The 24,109-nt window shown below is 39.5% G+C and overlaps 1 pseudogene; it reads right to left on the bottom strand.

Moving 5' to 3' along the window:
• Positions 1–517: 517 nt before the first annotated feature.
• Positions 518–1,376, bottom strand: LOC127192814 (60S ribosomal protein L15-like; annotated as a pseudogene).
• Positions 1,377–24,109: the final 22,733 nt, after the last annotated feature.

The raw sequence follows: 24,109 nt of genomic DNA, 5'->3' as shown, positions 1-24,109 counted from the left end.
GCCTCATAAACAGTGCTCGGAGATGATGCCTGGCGAGAGCTCTTTAGTTCATTAGGGATGCACATGCCTAGGACTAATGTCAATGATATCAGGACTTCAGGCTGTGAGTTCAGTGTTGTGCTCTTCCTCATCAATGTTCCCTTCTGGCATCCGAAGAAAGCAAGAAGGGTGATACAGAAAGGTCTGTGTTGGGTGCCAGCCCCTCCACCTTGGCCTTTTCAGTCTCTGTAACCCAATTAATATATTTTTGCTTTTTATACTAGCACTGAGTCTCAGATGTTCTGATACAGTAGCACAAAATACATGAAGACAGAACATACAGTAAAATTAGTTTTTTCTTTTTCCCAAGTAATAAAAATACACACATAAGAATAAACAGAGTCTTTGTCTTGTTCTTCTTCTTCTTCTTCTTCTTCTTCTTCTTCTTCTTCTTCTTCTTCTTCTTCTTCTTCTTCTTCTTCTTCTTCTTCTGTCCTAAATTGTTTCTTGGGTATGAATTTTGCAAACATCGCGTGTATTAGCAGCAACGGTGGAACTGGAGAGAACTGGAGAGTATTGCACCTTCTCCGGGCTGCACGCAAGAGCCACCTATAGTGTGCTGGAACGTGTGGCCCTTTCCAAGGCTGCGGCTTTTGCGGTCAGCGGATATCAGCCCACGCAATTCTCTGTGTTTATGGACTCGTTTGGTGATCCACTGGGTCTCAGTATCTCTTCTGATAGCTTTATGGAGTAGATCAATAAGGATAATCTCAAAATTTTATGTGTGGAATCTTCACCAACCCAGTAAGAATTCAGGACTCAGAGGAAGGATAGCTGGCTACCAAGAAGAGACTTGATACCCTATGAGCGTATAAAGGGGGAGGAGGTTCCCTTCAGTCACAGTCATAGGGAAGGGAAGTAAGGGGGAAAAGGGAGGGAGGGAGGAATGGGAGGATACAAGGGATGGGATAACCATTAGATATAATAAGAATAAATTAATAAAATAAAAAATAAAATAAAAAATATATCAACAATACTTACAAAAAAAAAAAAAAAAAAAAATTCAGGACTCTCAAAGCCCCACAATTCTCCTCAGCAACAGACGGAAGGCTTCATTCAAATTTTAGCTGTTTAACACCATGGTGGACAGGCTGGCCGTAAATTGCACCCTTAGAAACTGGGCGTTTGCGGCCACCACGGCGGACACGAATCCTGTAAATGACATAACCATGCTTGGCCTTGTATCCCAGCCTTCGCCTTTTCTGGCTGAGTGGGGCAGGGAGCCTGTGTTGAGCAGAGAGCTGGTATTGCCAGCAGGGGACCCTCAGAAAAAGCACATCAATCAATTCGGACTACTCCTTCCTCCATATCTTCTGCATGCACTTGTATGCACTCATCTTGGCTCGTCTGATGGCTGCGGTCAGAGGAAAAGTGTGCTACCATCTTCTTAATGGGCTCTTACCAAGGTCTGTTTCCTTAGAGAACAAGACGATCAAGAGTACAACTTACCGTTTTATTAATTTGTTGAGTAAATGTTAACTAATAAATGATAACAACCTAGTTTTCCAGTTGTCACTCATCACAAAGCAGGCATCGGCACTTCTCTGTCAAGTGTATGTCGCAGAAGAGAAGAAATGCCTTATATACAGAGGAAGTAGTTTCTCTCAGCGATGAGGAGGGTGTTTAACATGAGAAGGTGCCAACCACCTGAAATTATAATGGGGATATATCATAGTGTCCCAGAGCTAATAGTAATTCTGCACAACCTTTGGGGAACAGACTGAGGAATTCTAGGAAACACCAGAGTGCAATACCCAGAATGGAAACAAGAGTGACAGGACAAGGAGGACATAATGTAGAAGGTGAGATTAGAGAAGGCGTCAGGGGCTTGGTCATGCAGGCGCCTGCAGATTCTGCATTTACCAATTTTTGTTTGCTCTTGCTACCTGTAATTTAGGACGTCAACAAAACACCCACTCACTATCTCCTAATGTGAGCAAGTCACTCCTGAATGCAGTTGCCTCTCAATGGAAGCATTCCCTATAGGAGAGATGGGGAGACTCGTGATATTAGGGAGATAGCAAAACATCTTATGTCTTGCAAAGTAGAAATGTGCAAAATTTCTCAAAGGCTCCTCTCCAGCTAAAGAAGGAAACAAGTGCCGAGGGAAGAGGTTCTGAACAGCAGAGGCTGCAGGCTGTGCTGAGAGCTCTGGGGCTGCGGGTTCCATGAGTCAAACCTGTAGTGAGCTGAGGTTTTGAGTGAGGCTGGAGCTTTAATTTGCGGCATCTCTGCTCCTAAAAGTAATTTCTCATCCATACTCCTGCTAGTAACCCCAACAAAAAAACTCACTGTTTCTCCAAATTGGACTTTGGTGTAGTTATTGTTTCGTTATATGGGTTCCTTTATTATTATTATTATTATTATTATTATTATTATTATTATTATTAATTTACTTACTTGTATGTGTACGTAGGCTACATTTTTGGAGTACACAGGCAAAGTATGGGTGACTGTAAACCTCTGTTCTGGCGTGAGACAAAAACAGGAGCAATATTCCTTGCAAGTTAGTGGGAGACCAAAACAGGAAAAATGTATCTTGCAGGTTAAGGATACTGTTTGCACTTAAGCCAGTTAAGAGTGAGTTCCTGTTTGTTCTATGTTAAGTCCTTTCAAGATAAAGTCTCCACTTGTAACTGAGAGTAAGTTTCTATTTATTATATGTTATGTAAACTGCTTGTATATTCTTACCCTTGCTCTTTCCCTTTCATTGTATCTCTCTAACAATGTGTAACAGCCAATTCTCTTGCTGCTGTGAATATCTTATCTCTTCGATAAAGGGGAGGGGAGTAAGGGGAAAATGGAAAGGATGGAGGAATGGAATGGTAGGAGCAACGGGAGGATACAAGGGATGAGATAACAATTGAGATGTAATATGAATAAATTAATAAAATATATTTTTAAAAAAGGGACTTCAAGAGGCCAGCAGGGCCTGATCTCTCAAATCTCGATTTGGGGTGAGACAGCTGACTGGCCAGTTCCTGTGTACCCCAAAATACAGTCTGCCTTAATTGGACCATCATGTATTTAGTCTTTTTCCTGCAGGATTCTCAAGTTTAACACCAAAGTCAAAGGCTGACCAGCCGTGTCTTTAAAGGAGACGCTTGAGAATTATCTATGTCAAAGTCACCCAGGTTGCTGGCAGAACTTTGTTCCTTTTACGTGCTGGGCAGAGGTTATCTATTTCCTGTTGAATGTGATTTGGCTGAGGCTCTTTGTGTTCAGGATCCTCTTTCTTGTCTTTGCATTCAGTCTTTGTTGCCTCTGTACCATACACAACTTACCAAGTCCTTCTCATACTTGCAATCTCTCTGATCTCTTCAGCCGCATCTTCCTGCTTACAATGGGAGAAAGGGATCTGCTTCTGACTCCTGAGCTTAGCGGGGATCAGCCCAGATAATACAGAATAACCTTTCTATTTTAAAATCTATAATTTTAATTTCACTTGTGAAATCCCTTGTAATGCAACCACAGGTCCCTGGGATTAGGTAACCGACACACTGGATAGCTATTATTTTGCTTATTTCAAACTTCATTCAAGGTGAAACAGACCAGCACTTTAAAAAGGAGACACTATCTCATTCATATTTAAACATACATTACTGTCGATTCAATTAACTTAATGAATGACTGTCTAGGTTTGTAACTGCTATACTGTAACTCTGGTAGCAATGATTCTACATAGGAGGTCAAAGTAGGGGGTGCTGGGCTATCTTGCCTTCTTTTGGCCATTGAGAATAGTTCTGATCTACAGAGTGATGGGCAGGGTCAGATGTCATAGAGTCCTCTTGTCTAAAGAAGATCTAAAGAGACTTGATAGTAAATAATATTGAATCTACCATTTAGTGACATTCTCATTCCTCTTTTAAAAAATTAAAAATTCTTACTCATCCTCATATACTTAAAAGTTGACCTTTGCAATTTGTCATTGTAAGCTGAAGGTCTCTGAATATGCCTCAAAGGAAGAGTATTTCCTTAACCTTTGCAAGTTCCTTCATTGTGAATAAATAAACATATAGACAATTATGTATTAAGAGAGTGTAGGTTTCTGTCAAAGTATTAATGTTTTTAAATGTTTCTTTTTACTTGTGGCTGTGAGTATCTCTGTGTGTTCCATGGGGGTCTTCAGAGACAACAGGGGGTGCTAGGTATGCTGGAGCTGGAGGAATAGGAGGTTGTGAGCTGTTTGACATGGGTGCTGGAACTGAACTCAGGTCCTCTGAAAATGAAGTACACGACATGAACTACTAATCCACATCTCTAGCCTTGTATTAATGTTTTAAAGTAAAATTATTATATTATTTCTTAACATATACACAAAGGAACTAAACCAAGTTATTCATCAAGTCACATCAGGACTGTCACCTGGCAAGGAAGTTCTGCCAGAGGGGTGTGATAAAAAAGCTGGCATCAAAGTCCATGTCATACACAGCACCCCACTCCCATTACTAGAGGATCCACAGGAAGCCTGGGCTGCCCATTGGCTACATCTGTGTAGGGGGCCTAGGTGCAGTCCATACATGGTCCTTGGTTGGTGCTTCAATGTAGACAAACCCATCTGGGCCCTGACTAGTAGGTTTTGTTGGCCTTCTTGTGGAACTCCTAGAAACAACAGGTCCTTTTCCCCCTCTCCAACTTTTCCATAAGATTCTCTACACATCACCCAATGTTTGGCTGTGAGTCTCAGCATCTGTTTTGAACTGCTGCTAGGTTGAAGTGCTCAGTGAACAAGTCTGCTAGGATCCCTTTTGCAAACATGACAGAGTATCATTAATAGTGTCAGGGGTTGGCTCTCTTCCATGGGATGGGTCTTGGGTTGGGCCAGGGATTAGTTGGACGTTCCCTCAATCTCTGTCCTATCTGCTCTATATTTATCCCTGCACATCTTGTAGACAGAATAAATTCTGGGTCAAAGTTTTTGTAGGTGGGTTTGTGTTCCTCTCCCTTTACTATGAGTCTTGTCTAGTTAGAGGATATCCTCTTCAGACACTTTAGCCCCCTACTACTAGGAGTCTTTTCCAGAGTCCCTACCCCCATATTCTCCCAGAGGCCAACCCTAACATAGGTCACAAGCTTGTCACAGATCTGCAGCCTCCCAGAGTTTCTCTTTTCTCTGAAGGCCTTACGTCCTCCCACACCACCCCTGCCCTGCTCTCCCCAGGTCAGATCATCATATCTCTCTGTGCTCTCACTCCTACCTTGTTCCCTCTCTTCAACCACTACCTGTCTATTCTATTTCCCATTCTGAGGGATATTTGACATTCTCCCTTGGATCACCCTTGTTACCTATCTTCTTTGGGTTTGTGTATTGCAGTATGTTTATCCTGTACTATATGGCTAAACTCCTTGTGTTATGGTGGAACATCTATTGGGTATATGCCTAGGAGTGGTATAGCTGGGTAGCACTACTCCAAATTTTCTGAAAAACCACCAGAGTGATTTCTAGAGAGGTTGTATAAGGTTATACTCCTACCACAATGGCAGAGTGTCCCTTTCTCTGCATCCTCGCCAGCATGGGCTATCACTTGAGTTTTTTATCTTAGCCATTCTGACAGGTGTAAGATGGAAACTCTAAGTTATTTTGATTTGTATTTTCCTGATGACTAGGGATGTTGAGCATTTCTTTACATGCTTCTTGGCCTTTTGAGATTCCTCTGTTGAGAATTCTGTTTAGCTCTGTTGCCTTTTTAAAATTGTTATTTTGTTTGTTGGTGTTTAATGTTTTGAGTTCTTTACTTATTTTGGACATTAACCCTTTCTTGGATGCAGAATAGGTGAAGATCTATTCCCAGTCTGTAGACTGTCATTTCATTCTATTAATATGTCCTTTGCCTTACAGAAGCTTTTCAGTTTCATGAGGTCCCATTTATTAATTGTTGATCTTAGAGCCTAAGCTGTTGGTGTTCTATTCAGGAAGTTGTCTCTTGTGCCAATGAGTTCAATACTCTTCCCTAATTTTTTTTCCTAACAGATTTAGTGTATCTGGTGTTATATTGAAGTCTTTGATCCACTTGGGCTTGAGTTTCATGCAGGGTCATAAATATGGATCTATTTGCATTTTTCTACATGTAGACATACTGTTAGACCATCACCATTTGCTGAAGATGCTGTTTTATTTTCCATTATATGGTTTTAGCTCCTTTGTCAAAAATTAAGTGTCTGTGGGTGTGTGGGTTTATTTCCAGGTCTTCAATTCAAGTCCATACATTAACCAATTTCTATGCTACTACCATGCAATTTTTATTACTATTGATCTGCAGTATAGCATGAAATCAGGGATGGAGATACCCTAGATATTATTTTATAGTATGAGATTGTTTTAGCTATTCTGGAGTTTTTGTTTTTCCTATGATGTATAGACTTGTCGTTTTTCAGGTCTATAAGGAATTGTGTAGGTATTTTAATGGGGATTGCATTGAATCTGTAGATTGCTTTTAGTAAGATGGGCATTTTTAGTATGTTGATCCTCCCCATCCATAATCATGAGAAATCTTTCCATCTTCTGATGTTTACTTCAGTTTCTTTCTTCATAGACTTGAAGTTCTTGTCCTCAAGGTCTTTTACTTGCTTGGTTATAGTTACACCAAGATACTTGATGTGATTTGTGGCTATTGTCAAGTGTGTAGCTTCCCTTACTTCTTTCTCAGCCTGTTGGTCATTTGTATACAGGAGGATCACTGATTTTTTATTAAAATCTTGTATCTAGCCACTTTGCTGAAGGTGTTTATCAGCAGTAGGACTCTGGTGAAAATTTTGGGATCTTTTATGTATACTATCATACCATCTGCAGAATAAGATGATTTGACATCTTCCTTTCCAATGTTGATTACCTTGCTCTTTTTTTGTTGTCTTTTCTCATGTTCCTTTTTTAAAATTTATTTTATTTTTGTACATATACATTATATTATTGCACACATATACAATAGATTACCTATGGCAGGAAAAACCGCAACATGATCAGGAATTATGTAAATGCTATGTTTTTAGTGTTTTGGTTTTTTGTATTTGACAGCCTTGAAGAAGACATCTTTTTAACCTTGGTGCATCTAAAATTCTGAAAGTAAATCAATCTCTGTCACATATTGTTATCATCAACTTAGAACCTAGAACTATCTAGACCTAAAAACATCTTAACCCCTAAACAATTAAGCTTCATGATAAAACTAAACTACCCGGTTTTCAACTCCCTCAGAGCAAAAGGTCCTCGTTTCTACCAGAGACAGAACTCTGCCTAAAAAAAAGTGCAATCTTGGATGCAGGCAGAGTTGACAGCCATACTCTGCCAAGACAGGGTAAGCAAGTCCTCAATAGTTCCTGCCTTACAAATATGTATGTCAGATATATTGGGCCAGAAGGCTGAAGAAGATGCTCCAGCATTATAGAGAGTTTGGGGTCACTATTCAGGTAGAAAACTGTCTCTGTCATCTTTTCATTTGGAAAGCTACTAACCTGCACTCCCGGCATACTCAGATAACCAAGTTTTTTGTTGTTTTATTGCTCTAGCTAGAACTTCAATTACTATACTAAAGAGATATAGAGAGAGCAGCCTTATCCTGTCCCTGATTTTAGTAGAATTTCTTTGAGTTTTTTTCCATCTAATTTCATGTTGGCTATTGACTTGCCTTTATTATGTTTTAGTATGGGCCTTATAGCCCAGATCTCTCCAAGTGTTTCATCATGAAGGGGTGCTGGATTTTGTCAAAGGCTTTTTCTGCCTCTTATGATCAAGTGATATTTTTGCTTTCAGCTTGTTTATATGTTGGATTACATTGATGGCTTTTCTTATGTTTACTCATTCCTGCATCCCTGCGATGAAGCATACTTGATCATGGTCGATGATGTATTTGATGTATTCTTGGATTTGGTTTGTGTTTCCATCTTATTTATTTATTTATTTATTTCCTTTTTTATTATTAATTTATTCAAATTACATATCAGTTGTTAGCCCATCCCTTGCATCCTCCCATTCCTCCCTTCCTCCCGCTTCCCCCCCATTCCTCTCCCCTATGTCTGTGACTGAGATTTGGTTTGTGAGTATTTTATTGAATATTTTTTGCATCAATGTTCATGAATGAAGTTAGTCTGAAATTCTCTTTCTTGTTTTAAAATGTTAATTTATCATAATTTATTCAGATTATATTTCTCTCATTTGTATCTTCCTGTTCCCACCCTCCCTCCCTCTTCTGCCCCATTTCCATCCCCTAGACCTCTGAAAGGAGGGAACCTCCTCCCTCAACATTTGGCCACAGCATATCAGATCTCACCTGGATAATCTGCTTTCCCTTCCTCTATGTGCCACCACATCTCCCCACCAAGGGCAAATGGAGGGCACCAGAGTTCATGTTAGCGGCAGTCCCTGCTCTCTGCACAACTGTGGAGAATGAGTTGTCTATTGACTAGATCTAAACAAGTGGTCTAGGTTTCTTGCATGCATTGTCCTTGGTTGATACAACAGTTTGTGTAGGCTCTCCTGGGTTCAGATGCATGAGCCTTGATGGTCTCCTCCTGTAGTTCCTGAATTCTCTGTGTCCTTCCATTGCCCTCTACTCTTCCTTACCAGTCTCACCTAGAGTCCAGTAGTGAGTCACAGCATCTGTCCAAATCCCCCGCTGAGTGAAGATTCTCAGAGGACACCCATGTTGGCCTAATATCCACTTATAAGTGAGTATATACCATGCATGTCTTTCTGGGTCTAGGTTACTTCACTTGGGAAGATCATTTCTAGTTCTATCCATTTGCCTGTACATTTCAAGATTTCCTTGTTTTTAATAGCTAAGTAGTATTCCATTGCATAAACATACCACAGTTTCTTTATCCATTCAGTTATTTCCAGATTCTGACTGTTATGAATAAGGCTACTTTTTTCTTTTGAGTCTTTCTGTTGTTTAGGTATGAGGGTGATCAGGCTTCATAGAATGAGGTTGGTAATTTTCCTTCTGTTTCTATTTTGTGGATTAAATCAAAATTTTAACACTTATCAATTAAAAAGCTTTTTTCAATATCATTTTTATTCATCATCTGAAAAACATGTAATATTAAAATATTTAAGATAATTTGAAAATTCTGTTATAACAAACTTTAAAACTTTAGAACTTTCTAGGATCATAGTATAATTACAGAATTTCTTTATTCTGTTTCCTTCTTCCAACTCATTAAATGTATTCTTTATGCTATCTCTCAAATTCATGACCTCTTTATAACTGTTGTTACATTCATATACACACACACATATATATATATATACTCATGTGTGCATACATACATACATACATACATACATACATACACAGAGAGAGAGACAAATAGCACCTGCTTAGTCTGTATAATGTTGCTTGAGATACATGTTTTTTGGGCTGACCATTTGGAATTAGATAAACAATAGATATGCTCTTCAGTAGGAGGCAATATTTCCCGCCTCTCAGCTTTCCTTAACTGCCAATAGGATTTTGTCTAGGGTTGAGGGCTCATGAAATAAGTGTTTGATGTTATGTATCATTGTAATTGTTAGTCAACATTAGACCTAAAGATCATGCTTATGATAAATATCATTTTAAAATGTTTACATTGAATAGTTTTTAAACGATCCTGTTGTCCATGCCCTATTTTGGTAAGTAGATGAGGATTCAATAGAGAAATGATTTTATTTTCATACCCATTGATGAATTTTAAGGAATATTAAAATATCACATCAGTTAAAATGTATTTTACACCTTTGTAGATGAAATCACTCAACGTCGTAGCCTCATAAGTCTTAGAAAAATATTAAAGATTTTGATAGAGCAATGCCATTCAAATCTTGTTGTACAGGGTAAACTTAAAACCCCATAGTATATTCCCCTCTATGATATCATTCTCCGCCAGCTTGTTACTCAATTTGGTTTTCCATTAGTGACAGCAAGAGGTGAAAATGGAAATCATTTCACTTATGAAAGGATTTGTTACTTTATCTCAAAAAGACTTCCTTAAATCTTGTCAGTTGACAATTGCATCCATGAATCTTTCACCAGAGGACCTTGCTTACCCAAGCAGGCATATTATAAATTGGGAACAGGGGATTTTATTGCTTGTATTTTTGAGAACATCTTCGTGAACACATTTCCCCCTCATTTGATAAAATGCTTTTCTTGAGTGCTGTTGTGGGAGGCATAGAGATTTGCAACCCCTTGAAGGAAAGTCAGTTAGCACACCAGCTCTAGCTGCAGGCTTGATAAACTCTGCCATAGCTACAGAGCTACCTTTCTTTATAACTTGCCCTTTCTAGGGCAGTTACCACATCTGGTCACTAAGGCAGACAGGTTTGTGTTGTTTTTAATAAAATCTCAAACATTCCATTTTACCAATAAAGACCGGAGACTCAGGTGATGCAGTGAAAGTCTGCCAGCTCAGAGAAGAAGAAAAAGCACCCAGCTGTCTTTCCTTCTCAGCCAACATCCCAAAAGGAACAAAACAAAACAAAGCTCTCCCTCTCTACTCCATCTCAAAAAACCCCCCAAACTGAATGTCCCTCCATTTTCCTTTCTGTGCTTCTAATTATCTATCCTCCTGACTTCCTCTTACTTTCTATCATTTTTCCCTATGTTTACTCCCTGTCAACTGGTTGCTTGCCCTGTTTCTGACAATTAACTCGATGTAATCCTGTTTATAATACTGAATCTGAAAGTTCTTGGATTGAAGGCTGAGCCACACTGTAATTAGAAACAGGTTTCTCCACCTAACAACACAATCTCAGGTTCACAGTGTGATCAAATATTCTGCAGCAGGATATTTGTTAGGTTTTCCAGATATGAGTCCAGTAGCTTGCCACACAATAGACTCCTTAGGTAAAGAAGCATGATGCTGAAGCAAAAGACTTTATTTTAAAAGCTCGCTGCACAAGAGAGTGGAATAATCTTGTGTGAAGCCTATCCTTCCGGTAAACTAATTAAGGAATAGAATACAGGTGTGTGTGTGTTTGTGTTTGTGTGTGTGTGTGTGTGTGTGTGTGTTTAGTGTAATGCAATTATTGATTGATTGGTTGTTGGTTGGTTGATTTTTCAAGACAGAGTTTCACTGTGTAGCCTTTCCTGTCCTGGAACTTGCTGTGTAGACCAGGTTGACTTCAACTTAACAGAGATATGCCTACCTTTCCTTCCTGAGTGCTGGGATTAAAGGTATGTGCCACCACTATCCGGCTATAGTATAATCCATTTTATATAATATGTAGTATATACACATATGCATAATTACTCATATTTTATGTTTGCTATTGATGGGTACAAAAACTGGTAGATGACTTTAGTGGGCTAGCCTGGTAATACACAGATGGTTCTAATTGTCTAGTCAACAGATCCTTTCTAGTCCCTCAAATTTCACAAATAAAGATTGTTATTTTCTAGAACTAATCTTTTCACTGATTGATTTGTACATAATACAGTTGCTAAAACATCATATAATGGGTAGGCAAGAAAGAGTAGCTGCTGCAGAGACTGGGTTTTGATTGACAAATGTAAGGCAATGGAAACAAATACCTTTATTCTTCATCATTTGTGAAAACTGCTGCTTTGGTTCCCCATAAAATTGAGTGCAAGTCATTTTATTAGTTTGGACACTCCAGAGCACCTAAATTCATAGAACAGACATACATATAGATGCTGGAGTTATATTCATGGGTGATGAAAAAGTTTTCTTCTTGCTCGGTCGTGGAAGATGACAGATGCTATGACTTCTGTCTACAAAGTGAGATGCTGACATTACCAGTGTAGTAGAATCCAACTGCAGACCCCTTAGAAGTGCAGAATATGGAATTCTTGATCGTAGGCCCCAAATCAAGAATTTAGTGTAACTTTCAGAGTACAAAGGCTAGCAGCTTGGAGTTCTGATGGCCAGGAGTGGAGTCCTGTCTCCCTGCTCCAAAGGACAGCAGAAGATCTTTGATTTCCTCTCCTTCTATCTGGGTTAACTGCTTATTAGACAGTACCTGCCTCCATGGAAGCCAAAACTCTTTATCTATCCCACCTTGCAGAATCCAAGCTGTGACACCTTTAGACATAGCACTGTCTAAATGTTGAACTTCAACTTTAGGTCTACTCATGGAAGTTATTCATCAATTAGCTAAACTGGTTAGACAAAGCATTCAAAATTCACTTACTTTCTGTTCAAAATTAAGGACTTTTCATCTTATATTAAAAGCACGATAATATTTTAAGACCTTTTATAAAAGCTAAAGATTAAAATTAAAACAAATACAATAACATGGACTACTAAATGTAATTAGAAAAAATGCCAAGTAAATAGAATTTATCCATTTATAACTTACAAAAAGATGAACTAGCATGCCACTTATTAAAAATTAAATACATTATTTACAAAGTTACAAGTTTGAAAAAGCACCATAATTATCGGTAATGTGAATGTTTATTTATTTGAATCAGGTTAACTTCTGGAAATGGATGAATATAATGGAAGTATAAAACTAAAAATGAAAATGTTTTAAACACAATATAAGCAAACTTATATTACAAATTCAATGAACATTATATATTGTTAGATATTAGCTGATCTGGGAGTTTCCATATCATTTTGCTCTTTGGTATTAATTGATAAATTTATATTGAATATTTTATTAGACAAAATGAAATATTTGGTTTATTAGGAATAAACAGTTATGATACAATTTGCTCTAAAATAAAATTTCTAAAATCTAAGTGATATGTAACTAATATGAGTGAAATTATAGCAATGCTCTATCAGTTTTTCTTATATAGAGAATATATGGACTGTTTTGACATACTTTACAGTCTTATAAAACATTTTAGTTATAATGAAAATACTCAGACTTATTAATGCCTACAGCTCTGATTTTTGGAAGCTGTTTTTTTTTTTTTTCTGTTAATGACAAATCCTTATGATAAGTATTTAGAAGGTTGAAAAGAATCACTCTGTTTAGAGGAAAACCAGTTTTTACGGGTCCTGATGTTTCTACAAACTTTGACAGGTAGATTTTCAAAGAGAAATAATATGAGAATTATTTTAAAAACAGGTGTGAAAGTGAATGTTTGTAATGAGAAAAAAATCTCATGACAAGCTGTAAAATCTGAAAAGCTGACAAAAGTACAAACACCAAAAAAATTATGGATTTGCCATGATATTCTTCTCAATAAATGACTGCACTTTATACTTCTTTACTGATGTTTCCTTAATTGTTGCCCATAAACTTTTTGATGTCTTCTTCACAAAGTAAAAATTTAAAATGTAATGTCTTTGTATAGACACAACAGATTTCCTAGTGGGGTTTTAACAGACTGTGACGTTAAAGTGGCTTACTTCTGTAGTTTTATCAAAACTAAGGATTAGTCTGGGTAGATGGCTCACTGGCTAAAGTGTTTTCTACTCAAGTATAAGGGCCTGACTTCAGATCTCCATGACCCATTGAAAGCTGGCTTTCATACTGCATGTATCATAATTAGCTTTAACTGTCACCTTGTCAGAAACCTAAAATCACCTAGGAAATGGAAACATCAAGTGAAGAATTGCCCAGATCTGACTGGTCTATGGCCATGCCTGTGAAACACTTTATTAATTGCTAATTGATGGGTGGGTGTTGTCATGCCTAGACAGGTAGGCAGAAGCTGTATGAGAAGGCTGGCTGAGAAATATGGAAGGAACAAGCCAATATGCAGTGCCCTTCTGTAGTTTCTGCTTTAGTCTCTTTGAGTTCCTGCATTTGCCTGCTTTGATGATGGACTGCAGTCTGTGGTCAAGTGCACTGTTTCCTCCCCCAAGATGCTTTTGATCATGTGACCTGAACCCACAGGAATAGGTGTTCAGTGTGCCTCAGAGTTGTCTTGTGGGAGAACTGGAGATGAGAAATAACAAAGATAATAAATACATGACAAATGCAATATCTGGGCCCAGGAGATCTTGCATAAACTGATGACTTATGCAAAGCAAATTCATTAAGAAGTATAGCATCTATATATAATTTACAGCAGTGGAAGTGGGGGGAGCCAAGGTCGCCTACCTTAGGAGTGATAGCCACAGCCTAGGGTTGAAGAGTCAGACCTCTGGAAACTGCAACTATAACTCCATTGCAGCATTGGCTCCAGCCCTAGACTGGCCTTGCCAAGTCAATTCCTGGACAAGAACACAGAATGAAATTTCCCTTTGTTCTTTCATCTGGCTCTCTGAGAAAGCCTTGGGTTGGTTTGGCTCCCAATAGTCATAGATTTTATCACAACAACAGGAAAAAAAAAGTTAAGACAATGTGTCTATAATCCCAGCATTCTTGTGGTAAAAAGGGAGGTGGAGACAGGAGAAGCACCAGAAGCTAAAAGCACACTAACTGTCTTGACACATGAAATGCCAAACAACAAGGAGACCTTGTCTTAAACAAGGTGGGAAGCAGGGACGGACACCTGAAATTGTCCTCTGATCATAACATGTGAACCTGGGAACCATAATATATGTTCAGTTTGCTTTAACACACACACACACACATACACACACAATTGTATAGATGTTAATTCATTGCTAGTACCCTTTCGATTGTTTTGGGGGATTTTTTTTGCCAATGGAGCATCCTTGATGTCTGAGTGAAAGTGCACAAATAGACCTAGAAGAAGGTGGAAGAAAACAAGTATTTGAGAAGTTGGGCGGGCACTGGAGAAATTAGAGACGGGGAGTGAGAATGGTATAAACACAATCCTTATGTACGAAACTCTCAAAAATAATAAAACCACATAAAAAAGTACAGGCACAATATGTACTACTGTACAATCTTAAAAATAAAGAAATTTCATTATATAAGACAACCTAAAAATACATTATGTAGTAAATATTTTCAAGTGTGTCATAGATTTCCAAAGCAACTACTCAACCAGACAACTCAGTGAAAGTAGCTACAGACAATGAATAAGTGAATAGGGATGGCTTGTCAGTCATAAAAATTTCTTTAAAAGGAAGTTGGATCTGACCCCTGACACTAGCTGCTGACTGACAGCAGCTTAGATTTCTAACAGGGTAATGACAAGTGGTGTCACAGATCATCATTTCTGGAGGTCTTCTGGGAGAGTAGCAGAAGAGCACACTAGAAGGAAATCACTGTGCACTCCGGTCATTTTCCAAAGGCTTTACATCAGGATCTAAGTTGAACTACTAAGAATGTGTTTAAACAGAACCTGGCCAGATTGTGGATGCTGCGTAAAGCGTCATGTCAGACAGAATGTACCATGGGTCTGCGGCAGCATTCAGTCAGCACCTGCATTGAAATGAAACCTGGCTATTGTTAATGCGCTACAGGTCTTGCTGAAGCAGTTCATACTGCCTGCCACCCAGGACTCCGACTTGATTATCAAGTAACAAGCAACAGGTCATTTGTGAAGAAGTCTTGGAGGACTCCTTATCCACCAACTGAAGTTGTGTTTATTGCAACAAAAATACACTGACTAGACTGAGATAGTGGCTCCATACAAAAGCCTGCTGTGTGTTGGAACCTGACATGGGGTAGCTTCAAGAAGGAGAGAGGGGAGGCTCTGGTAGGAATAGCTAAAAGAGCCGTGATGAAAAGAAATGTAATTCACAGGATTTTTCAAGCCTGATTGAAATTGTGCCAGATGTCCCAGCATGACTGGGCTTGGAGAAAGCCATCTGCATTCCAAGGATCCAGCTGGCAGACTATTCTAATCAGAATTTAATCCAACTTCAAACCAAAGAATGAATGGGAAACAACCTCACATACTTGAGATGCTGGCCAGGGCTTCTCTATGGCCTCAGCACAGGACAGCTGTCAGTGCAGCCTTAGGGTTTGCCATAGCTACAAATGTGAGCCAGATAGTCACAGCCACACAGGCAAAAATGTCCTGTCCTGTTTTGAGGTCCTTGAGCCACAAAGAGGTTTTCCTAAGATGCATGCCCCAATGAGGATTTTGGTAAGGTTTTGTTATCTGAAAATAGATATACAGCTGTTTGGATCAATATGAAAGAAAATGAAACAATGTGCTTTACATTCTCACCAAATTTGATTGGTTGTTAAAAAACCAAATAAGCATCATTAAATTCTTCTTACAAGAAAAAATGTACAGAAATACGTCTGTCACTTATTTTTTACTTTATAAAGTTCTTTGTCTTATTCCATTTTCACATGTATGCTTGTGTGTACATGCACATATGTGGGAGTAGGTATATATGTTGGTGCCTGTACACGTGGAGGCCAAAGACTGATCTCAAGAATCATCCTTCAGTGTCTTTTTGCTATTCCATCTTGCTCATCAAGGCAGGGTCACTCAATGAAACCCAAAGCTCACTACTATGGTGAGCAGCTTAATCTGAGGATCCCATCTTTGTCTTCCAAGGTTGGCTACCACAGCCAGGCTACCACACCCACTTGGTAGCAATGTGAGTTTATGTGGAACCATCCTGGGATCCTCAGACTTGCATAGAAAACACTTTAACCAGAGAGCCATCTCACTAGCCTCTTTGCCTGATTTTTGGAAACTGAGTCTTTGGCTAGTTAGATGGATCAGTGGTTAGAAAACCAGTTAATTGTCTAGAGGACCTGGGTTCAATCCCCAGGATCCAATGATAGATAGGAACAGGCTGTAACTCCAGATTCTGGGGATTTGACACCCTCTTTTGGTTTCTGTGGGCATGCCATATACATAATATATAAACCTAAGTGCTAGCAGACACCCATTATTATAAAATAATAAATAAATTCCAATTTAAAAACTAAATCTAGTTAGTCAGTTGGAATATGTAACTCCAAACTATTAACCATTGTAGAATCAAATTCTAAATCTCTGTACAGATCTGGCAACTTACTAACATTTATTGAACAATTGGTCCATGTCTATTACTAGTTGCATCAGCCAGCTTTCCATTCCTAACAAATAACTGAAAAAAATTAGCGTGTAAAGGCAAAAAGGCTATTTTACATCATGGTTGTGACCTGGTTAGTCTTAGCTGTCAATTTGACACAGCCTAAATTCCTTTGAGAGGAACCAACTTCAATGGAATTGGCTATATCAACTTGGCATGTTGGAGGGGAATTAGGAATTGATGTAGGAGGGCCTAGTCCACTGTGGGCAGCACTATTCCTGGCCAACACAAAGAAGCCAGCTAAGCAGAAAGGAAGTCAGTACACATCACCTTTTCTGCATGATTTCTGCTTTAAGTGCCTGCCCTGAATTCCTTCAATGGTGGATTGGGACCTACAGGTACAGGTCAAAAAGATCTGTTATTTCTCCAAATTGCTACTGGTCACTTATTTATCATAGTTATAGAAGACTAGTGCAAGATGGAAGTCCTTTACTTTGGGGCCTGGGGAAATACAGGGGTGCATGATGAAACTGCTTACCTTATGACCAGAGAACAAAGGAGAAACAAAAACTAAGCTTTGGTCTACTATGTACCCTAGAGCAGACCACCAATGACCTGAAGAACCCCCCACAAGTTCTGCTACTTCCCAAGAACACTGGGAAACAAACTTTACTATAAGAACCTCAGAGGACACTGACAGACCCACTATAGCACAGTGGTAACTGTCTTAATGTTTGTATAATTTTTATACATGGCTACTTTACCATAATCACTTTAAAGATAAAGTGGAGAATTATATAATACACCAACATTCACAGAGCTGAACACAGGAGAGCTAAGATTTAAATCCTGGAAATTTAGCTACATAATCTTCTGTTGTAGCCAGTGTATTCACACCTTGTTGAATATTTTATTTTAGAGCTGATACCATGTTGTCTCAGCATCTCTGGTCAACCCCTTGCTAAAGATTCCTGCTGGGGCCACAGAACTTTTCTGTTCCTAGTGAAGTTCATCAAAAAGACAGTCTCAAGTTGATTTCTTTATCAACATAGGAAATAGCACCCTACTGAACTTTTATTCTAGAAGTAGCAGCAGGCAATATGAAGAAAATATAAAGGACAAGCCAACTGAGGATAATGGGGAGCCAAAGAGATTTAGAAAAAAAGAGCAGAGAGTTTAGGGGGGAGTACCTAAGAGGAAGTAATATAGACAGAAAAATGGGTAGTGGGAGAGAGAAGAGAGAACAGAGAACAGAAAAGAAGAGAAAGGGATGAGGAGAGAGACTTAAAGATACATTTGTATATATGTTAACTATGAATCTTTCCAATATGACGCTTGACTGTTTGTAATTATAAACAGCTTCCAGAGCTGCAGCATCAGCTGGGATCACCCCAACTCAATTGATATTTTTGTCCTTTTCTGATATTACAGGGCTCCTCGGCTCTACTCAGATGTTCAGGACCAATTTCAGGGCTGCTTCCTAAAACAGTTGCTTCTTCTTAAAGTGTTTGAATTACATAAGGTAAGTTGCCTCCACCGTGTGTTTCAAATGTGTTTTACTTGACAAGGTTCTGAAGCAGAGCCACGAACCCGTTCATAATAGATATCCAGAAAGAGCATCCTTGGGGGCAAAGAAAAGCCTTGTGCACAGCCTGTTGTAGACTGCTGGATGCCTGCTACAGCCTCTGCCCCCTCCCAGCATTTCACAAGATAAAGCTTTTGTACTTTGAATTTTTATCCACATATAGGAGCTTTCAAATGACCTGTGCTGGTTAGTTTTTTGTCATCTTGCCACAAGCTAGAGTCATCTGGGAAAAGGGAACCAAACTGAGAAAATACCTCTAGCAGAATGGCCTGCAGGCAAGTTTATAGAAGCATTTATTTTTTTAATGAATGATTCTGTGGGAGAGCCCAGCCTACTGCATATGATGCCACACCTGGGCAGGTGGTCCAGGATTGGCTAAAAGATCAAGCTGAATACACTATAGCAAGTACATCAGTGAGCAGCATTTCCCATGGCCTTTGCTTGAGCTCCTGCCTTTAGCTTTTTTCACTGAATTTCCTTTATGGTGGACTATAAACTGTAAGCTGAACTAAACCCTTTTCTCCTCAAGCTGTTTTTGTTCATGGTCATTATCAATTATCATATCAAGAAAAAGCTAACTTAGACATGGCTGTGCACATTTTTATGGCTTGATTCACTTTCTTCTTCACTTAAATGTGAATGGAGACTGTTGTGGTTTGGAATAAACAAATAGGAATGCTCACCTTCAAAGTGAGAATTCGGCAGGTTTATGTAAAAGAAAGGAAGACAATAGCATTCGGGGAGGGGGAGGTTGGCTGTTTTACATGACTGGTAGCTTCTGCTAATTGAAAATGAGTATGTTCACCTGCTGTTCTTCCTCTGAGTCAGATGTAGGGTTGGTGAAGATCTTTTCCCAGTCTGTAGGCTGTTGCTTTGTTCTCTTGACAGTGTCTTCTGCCTTGCAGAAGCTTCTCAGCCTCATGAGGTCCCATTTATTAATGGTTGACATTAAGGCCTGAGACTTGATACCCTATGAGCATATACATGGGGAGGTAATCCCCCTCAGGAACAGTCATAGGGGAGGGGATTAAGGGGAAAATGGGAGGGAGGGAAGAATGGGAGGATACAAGGAATGGGATAAACATTGAGATGTAACAAGAATAAATTAATAAAATTAAAAAAAAAAAAGAAAAGAAAAGAAAATGAGTATGGTCAAACATCATCCACCATTCCCTCAAGAGTTTTCTGAAAGTCCTGAAAAGGACTTTACTAGTCCCCATCCGAAGAAAAGAATCTTTTCTGCCTCTTCCAGCTTCTGGTGGTCCCATCTAGGCAATTTTTGGCTTGTGGCTGAATCACTCCAATCTCTGCCTTGTCTCTGTATTATCTTCCCTTTCATAACTTATTTTTTTATAAAATCATTACTGTAGGATTAATAGCTCACATTAATCTGCATAATCTCATTCCAAGTTACTGTCATATATTTATCTACTAATACCCCTATTCTGTGTGTCAGTCTGTACTTCTGGGAATTGGGTCTTTACCATGTATTCTTGAGGCTTGGTTGAACCCACTGCAAAATGTTCTTGGTTTTTGGTTACATAAAGTGCTGACATTTCTTACAGTTACAGTTAGAAGTATTACTTCCTTAATGAAATGATGTTAGATGTGTTTGTGGGTATACATGCATCGGTTCTATGTATATCTGCAGAGTTGGGATCTGATGTCTTCTCTAAAAGTTCATAGGCTAAAGGCTGGTTCCAGAGCCCATCATTATTGAGACATGGTGGAATTTTTAAGGTCTGGGACCTCTTGGCAGGTGGTTACTGGTGTGTGTTCTAGAAGGGTATATTATGACCTCAGCACTTTTCTTCCTATCTTTGCTACCTAGATTCCATAAACTGTGCAGCTTTGATGTATTACACACTGCCCATCTCCATCATACTACAGGCCTCAGAGCGATAGGTTAGCTGAATGTGGAGCGAAGCCTCCAAAACCGTGAACTGAGATAGGATTTTTCTTCCTCTGTGGCTCTTGTAAGGTACTTCTTCAGTGCTTCAGAGCTGACTGACACATTATCATTATACTTTTGTAGTAACGTTAAAGGTTGACAATCTAGACAGGAGATGGAGGTTCATAACTTACATCTCTCAAGAGACTGACAGAATGATTGCCAGGAGTTCAAGGTCATATTGGGCTATATAACGAATTTCAGCCTAAGCATAGTGTAAGACACTCCCTGGAGAAGAAAAAAAAATTGGCCACCAATAGTAGTCTGATATTATTTTTATTTTATGTGTATTGTGACTATTTGCATATGTATGTATCATGAGGCCAGAATTGGAGTTATAGGGACCTATGAGACACGATGAAGGTACTGGGAACTGAACTCTGGTCCACTGCCAGTGTAGTAAATGTTGTTAACCACTGAGAAAAAATCTCTAAGCCCCTCACATTATTTTTAAAAGGTGTCAAAAAATCTCAACCTGGAAATGATTGGGGAACAGATCCAATGGTATGATGTCATTTTTGGCTAATATATGTTTGATATTAAAATAATTTCTACCTTTGGACATGGAACTAATTAACTCATTTCCTAAGCCATGAATTCTAATTTATTCCACCAGAATATTTAGAGTTAATCCACAGTGATACTGTCTGCTGTACATGCTTTTAACCAGAACATTTGGCCGTGTTTTCTTCAGTAAGTGCTGCGGACTGAATGTATCCTGAGATCCCAATTTTTGTGTGGGACCCTTAATCAGAAAATTGATGGTCCTTCGTGTTGTTGTTTCAAGCACTGTGTGCGTTTTTTGTATGGTATGACCTGCCTTCCAGTACTCAGGTGGAAGGGAGTCCACAACTCTGAGAGCTGGGCAGGTATCCCAGCCCAGAGGTGAGGCAGTGTCCCAAGGGTATCCTGAGGCATGGGAGCCCAGGAACATCATAGCTCTCAGAGGAAGCCTCTTCTACAAAGATGATGCAGCTCCCAGGGAAGGGTTACCCTTAAACCCCGAGGAACTGAGGAGTATAGGGGACAGGTATTCTAGAAATGGATTTGAGGAATGGATTTAGGAATAACTATCTCCTTTCTACAACCTGTTAGTGAACAGTTTCCAGACCCTACCACATGAGTGGTCTGTTCAACTCCTGAGTATAGATTTCCTGGACCTCAAATCTCCATACATAGAATTCACTACTGATGAGTGTGAGCAAGAGGAACTGTGAGAAGAGCCATAGCATGACCCAATAGGGTTGGGCTTGAGTTTAAGCAGATGTAGGAGACAGCATACTTCTGAGACCAGAGGCAGGCTGATTGATCCTGTGGTCTTCTGAAACTTAAGAAAGCAAGGTCCTGTTGGGGTTGAGATGTAAAAAAGAGGATTACTTTGGGATAATGGCATAAAAGGTTTGATGCGAGAATGGTGAGTCCAGTGGGGGAAACCATCAAGCTTAGATGAAGTTGAGGTAATAAGAAAGACTGTGAAGGCAGCCTGTCCATTTAGGAGAAAGACGAGGGAAGTTTGACCTGGAGGAGATAGGAGTACTAAGTCTCTGATAGTGACTGAAAAGGAAGGAGGATCAGTATAAGGCTGAGGCTAAATGGTGGTGGGTAAAATTCCAAAGAAGAGTGTGAAAGTAGCACAATAAGGGCTTAAGAAGGTGATCAGGCAAAGGTGATGGTTGTGATGTGAGGCCAGGAGGCAGAATTGGTCCATACATGAGTTCAAAAAGGAAGATTAAGAGGGGTTTCTTTGGTAGGACTCTTAATCTCTGGAGAGCTAATGGTAGGAATTTTGCCCAATCTGTGGGAAGTTCTTGGGAATGTTTAATAAGAGTGTTTGTGAGAGAGCAATTAGATCAGTTGCCCTTGCCTGAGGATTGGGGAGTGATAAGGAATATGGAAATGCCATGCAATGTTAAGGGCTTTAACTAAAGTTTGAGATACTTGAGAGGTAAATTCAAGGCCATTATCTGATTGAAGGGAAGTGGGAATTCCAAAACGGGATAATTTCTCTAAAGAGGTGATCAGAGATTTACTGTGATCTTTTATTAGTGGTGGGGAGTGCCTCTACTCATCCTAAGTATGTGTTTACTATGACGAAGAGATAATTAAAATGTCTAATTGTGGGCATGTGACTGAAGTCAAGTTGCTAGTCTGACCCAGGGAGGGATCCTCTGGCTTGATGAGTGGGGGAAAGAGGACTTCTATACCCAGAGGTAGGATTAGAAGTTTGGCAAATTTTGTAAGAAGCAGTGATAGTTTTAAGAAGGATAGGTTTTCCGTGGTGGCCTGTAGATAAGTTTTAATAAAGTGACACAAAGCCTGGATATTAGGATGAAATATCTGATGCAAATAAGATAAAATTCGCTGAGCATCTGGGGATGTTGATGTGGGTTGTACAAGGAGAGTGCCTTGTGACGTTTGGGAGGGACCCAAGCTTCTGAGAGCTGCAGCTCTAGCTGTGTCATCAGCTCAGTTATTTCCTTTAGTGATAACGGAATTCTTGGCTTAGTGTGTTCGGTAGTGTACAATTCCTACAGCTGTGGGAAGAAAAGAAGTTTCTGTCAGGGCCATAATCTGTTCTGAATTGGTTATGAACCCTATTTTAGCTGTTAGTAGCCCACTCTCCTTCCAAATAGCTGCATGTGACAAAAGAATATGAAATGCATACTTGGAGTCTGTATAAAGGTTTAGGGATTGTTCCTTTGATAGTTGGAAGGCAGGAGTAAGAACTATCAATTCAGGCTGTTGGCTTGTAGTCTGGGCTGGAAGGACCTGTGCTTCAATCAGTATAGTGTCTAAAATAGCATGCATATCCTGTCTTGCGTACTTCTTCATATAGGAAGGCGCTTCCATCTGTGTACCAAGTGTGGATGGTTTGTGGCAGTGTTCGCTTATGTATGTGTGTTGGATGGGGTAGTAGTGGGATGGGGGAGTATTCAAGGATTGGCAGGGGAAGAAGATTTGAAATGCTGAGAGGTGGGCCTGATTGAAAGTTAAATGTGGTGTCTTCTACTAATTCTACCAGAAGAGAAAGAACTCAGGATGTTGGTAGTGTTTGGAGACCGTTGTATGTCAAGAAGTGGGATAGGTGGTAAAGAGAAAAGACAGTGATAGGTGACTCAAAAGTTAACTTCTTTGAGTCCCATATAATGAGTTCAGCTACAGCCCGAGCTTGCAGACCAGTTGCCCATCCTTGCATAGTGTGGTCTAATTATTTGAAAGGTTATGAAATGGGCACAAAGGAAGGTCCTAGTTGGTGACCAAAGGCTCCTAGGGCATACTCTTCCTTTTCAGTAAAATAAAGAGAGAAGGGGCAAGTGAAATCTGGAAGATGTAGGCTTGGGGCCTGGATGAGGGCCTGCTGAAACCTATGAAAGGGCTCGGTAATGGGTGTGAAGAGTGGTTCATGAGATGAGCCACAGGATGCCTCATATAAGGGGTGAGCAAGGAGAGAATAAGAGGGAATCCAAAAGTGTAAGAAACCAGCCATCCCTAGGAATGATAGACTTTTGTTCTTGGTGGTGGGGACTGAGAGTGACCAGATTAGATGTTTTCTGTCTACGGTAATGGCCTGTGAGTGGGAGTAACATATAGTCCTAGATAAGTAATCTGAGGGGTGGACAGCTGAACCTCAGAGGGTAAGACCCTATACCCTTGGCTTGCCAGGAAGTTTAATAACGTAGAGGTGTTTGTCTGAGTAAATTGTAAGGTTGGACAGCGGAGGAGAAGGTCATTTACATATT

The sequence above is a fragment of the Acomys russatus genome, chromosome 1 (assembly GCF_903995435.1).
Source record: "Acomys russatus chromosome 1, mAcoRus1.1, whole genome shotgun sequence".
Taxonomy (NCBI): Eukaryota; Metazoa; Chordata; class Mammalia; order Rodentia; family Muridae; genus Acomys; species Acomys russatus.
This window is presented reverse-complemented; position numbering and strand designations above follow the sequence as displayed.